We start from the raw sequence: 3,927 nt of genomic DNA, 5'->3' as shown, positions 1-3,927 counted from the left end.
TATTCCTGGAGAAGAAAAAGACAAGGGAAAGTTACAAGAGCAGAGAACACGAAGATGATGCACATGAGAATCTGAAAAGGGTCTGCAAAAGTCTACAAGATAAATGCTTTCACATCCCTGCCCAACTGAATCCCTTTAAAGCTTTTCAACTAGAGCAACCTCGGAGTTTAAAACAATGTTCAAATTTATGTTCAGGAGTGAGTTTTGAAAGCTTTTTTCCATTCCTTCTATTTGTAAAAACATCCTAAGTTCTTCTGGCTTTTGTTAAACCTGCTTTTACAAACAACTGCTAAGAAGGACCTTAAAACCAGCAGATACTATCTAAGGTTGAAAATAAGACCTGTTTAAAGTATTTTTGTTTTGATACTGAAGGCAAAAACAACCACAAGATCCTTGTCTTAAAATCTCATCATATGATTTCTCCTCCCAAGCTATTTTCAGCTGCAATAGTTCAACAACAGCAAAAAAGTTTAAATCATGGTTACACAGAAACCCCACACGTGTTACGACGCCTTGAAGTTTAACAATCCTAAATCATAACAGAGCATAAGGTATGAACTTGGGGTCGGAACACAGACTCCAAGAGCAAGAGCAAGACTACCCAAGAGGCACCAAGATGACTGGAGGTGTCTGGAGCCAGTGACATACCGAGAGAGGCTGAGAGACCTTGGCCTGGTCAGCCTTCAGAGGAGAAGGCTTTGCAAGGATCTTCAGTAGACAGCAGTAATGGGATGGTGAAGGCAAAGTACAAGACTCTGAGGCACTTATACAAAGAACAGGAAGACAAGAGGCACAAACTGCTACCTGTAGGGAAAGAAGAAAGAAATCACTAGGAGGGTAGTCAAACCCTGGGACATGGTAGAACCTTCAGCCTTGAAGGCATTCACAGCTCAGGTGGATGAGCCTTGGGAACCTCGTCTAAGCTCTCTCTGAGAGGGGAGTTAGCCCTTCATAAGTCCTTTCACCCTCTGTTAGTGTATCACTATGATCTGCATCAGAGGACGTGGCATTACATGTTCCATGCTGTTTTTATTTTTCCTGCAAACACTGTTTTGGAAATAAATGTACCAAAAACATGACCTAACGGGATAAAACCTTTACACAACTCCTGTCCTACTCCAACGCTTGAAGTACTACAGCAAGCACTAACTATTCAGAGTATCAGTGATATACAAACAACGCACAGTGTTAAAAGCCCATTGGAAAAACCAAATCCGTATTATAGATACTTCTGCATTCAACTTTATAATGAATTTTGCCACCGCTAAAACCCAGCTGCTCCCATGTGTAGCTTGTTTATACTGTTTCCATTAAAAGGAAACTACACTGTGAAAACTAATCATCGCAAACGAGCACTGTGAACACTCCTCCAGCCATGACTTTTTCCCTATGAGCACAAACAGCTCCTCAAATGATACCGATTTCTTTCTTTTAACCTAACCTGCCAATTACATCAAAACTTCTTTGGTAATAGATTCAACCTTTCCAACACATTCAGAACAGTCTGGATCATTCAGAAACTAAAATGGGATCCCTACTGCTTCCAGGAAGGCCACCTCCTCCAACCCTACCTTAAAAAAAGGATGGATAAACCCCACGCATGAATGCAGAGCAACACAGCCATGGTCTCCTACTCTCTGTTGTACAATTCAGTTCTAGTCCAAACTAGTTGCGTGGGAGTCAGGGGTGCCGTGCTGTGAAGCTCTCAGGACACAGGGACACTCCTTGTTTGTTAACTGGACACTGCCTCAACAATCAATCCTCTGATACCTGCACTGCTGTGACACTGTCATGAATCTGGAATGTCTTGTCTCATTGATACCAGTTAATACTGCTGTGCATGCCATCAGTTTGAAAAGAAGGTAAAGAACCAAGAAAAACTTATCTGAATTACTGAACAGTACTTAGCTTTGTTTAGTACAGGGATAGCGCTCTCACTGAAAAAGCCGTTCACTAAATAAAAGCCTCCAGAGAGAAAAGAAGCAAAGAAATATTGTAGGAAAGGTGTTGTGATCAAGAGCATGTTCAGAATGCTAAGACACTACCCTTGCATTAGTAACTCCTTGAAAGTGGCTGACAGTGAGCAGGGTATGAGTACACCAGCCTGACATGCTTCAGCTGCACCAACTGTGGAGCGCAACCACTGTGCTGTCAGGAATGAAGTTCCTGCCTATTCTTTCTCCCAGTTTCTATTAGGAGACTGATTTTTTATTAGCTATTTTTCACAAATTAACATAGTCAAATATTAACCTCTGTTACTGCTTCCACAGACAAGGTGAACCTTGTCCTTAAATCTAACATTTTTACTCCTTTGAGACACTGTTAGTGAAAGAAAAAACCATCTGGTATCCACAAGAAACTGTTAATGTGCAGAAATCATCATATACTGATCTCCCTAAAGCCTCGCAGAACTTGACATTAAAACACATGCACCCCGTGCGTATTACAGCAGAAGTTCCAGAAAAGCTGCTTAATTTAGGCTTGCGAAAATTACTTTCAAGGTCTTCTTTCTCCGAAAGAAGAAAAAAGAAGAGCAAAATTGCTTTTGCAAGGTAAGAAAACCATACACACCGGGCTGCAATGAGGGTTTTATTCTGTAGAGTAGAATTCGAATCTCTCATTCAGCTAAGCACAAAGTTTTCCAGACCACATACCATTCTTCCAAGAATTTCTTGCTGAAGGAATGTCTTATTTTGGAATATGGGTGGCTAGTTACACAATTTGCGTATTAGTACAGTTATTCACAGCTCTTAAAGAGCACAAACCCACCCTGCATTTCAGCAAGTATTCACTGACGTGTTCTCAGCACTACCCTACAGTAAAGCAGCCAGAGCAGCACAGCAATGGGAGTGGCACATTTTATCAGATTACGAGTCCTTTGTAGTAATTTCATCCTTTCCAGTGGTAGCCAAAAAAGAGCGAGATGTCTGTTGGTGACAGTCGTTACCCAAAAGACTGGTTTTAAATTAGGGAAAAATTAAAAAAAGAAAAAAAGAAAAAAAGAAAAACAGAAGTCACAGAAGACAAAAGCTTGTGAAAATGATCTTTTATTCCAGTAAGGAGAATGCCATTTCGAACAGGGCACAATGTATGATATAGCAGCTAAGCAGAATGAATCCTCCACAAACTGATATTAAGAGTATCTGCTGACTGAGCAAGTAGAAGGATTTGCACATGCTGCAATAGGATGAACCACACAATAGCTCATTTTAAGCTTTTTCTTTTCAGATAAGCCAGACTCAAATCTCTCACAGGTACAAATAGTTCAGCATCTACTTAAATCCTACACTGCCATTTGGGCTTATTAACCTGATATGGTTTCAAGTTAATTTTAGGATCAATTTAGGATGAGCTGATCCTGTGTGACTTAGAATACATCCTTATCACTGAGATCTCTTAGGCTTCCTTCCAGGTTTCGTCTTTACCTATTCAGCATTCAGCCACAATAGCTGAAGTAGGGTTTGAAGATGCTCTTAAGAGAACGTGCTATAGATTAAAGCACTGATTTAAAACAAAGAAAAACAAACAAACGTACCCACAGAAACATCACACACACGCCCTGAAAGCGAGTTCAATTCTGGGTGGAACCTGGCAGCTTTGCAGTTGAGATGCAAGAAACTCAAGTTCTGCTTTATCCTCCGTGATTCTTCACGAAAAAGAAGCTAACCTACAAAGGGATCCTGAACCATCTCTATGGAGAAACACAAATAACCCCCTAGAACACATCACCCGCGCTAACCGGGAGAGGGCTGCGAGACTTCCCACACGCTCCGAGCCTCCCCGAGGACCAGCAGCACCGAACCCACCGTACCACAACTGCTCTACCAAGGTCATCTCGCTCTCGCCCCGCTCGTGCAAAGGTAACCACTCTCCAACGAAGCCGAATGGGAAACAACCGCGCCAGGCTCCATAGCGGCACACTCCCGA

This window comes from Nestor notabilis, unplaced genomic scaffold, assembly GCF_000696875.1.
Source record: "Nestor notabilis isolate BGI_N333 unplaced genomic scaffold, ASM69687v1 scaffold16177, whole genome shotgun sequence".
In the NCBI taxonomy this organism is placed as follows: domain Eukaryota; kingdom Metazoa; phylum Chordata; class Aves; order Psittaciformes; family Psittacidae; genus Nestor; species Nestor notabilis.
The sequence above is the reverse complement of the archived record's forward strand: the minus strand, read 5'-3'. Positions refer to the sequence as shown.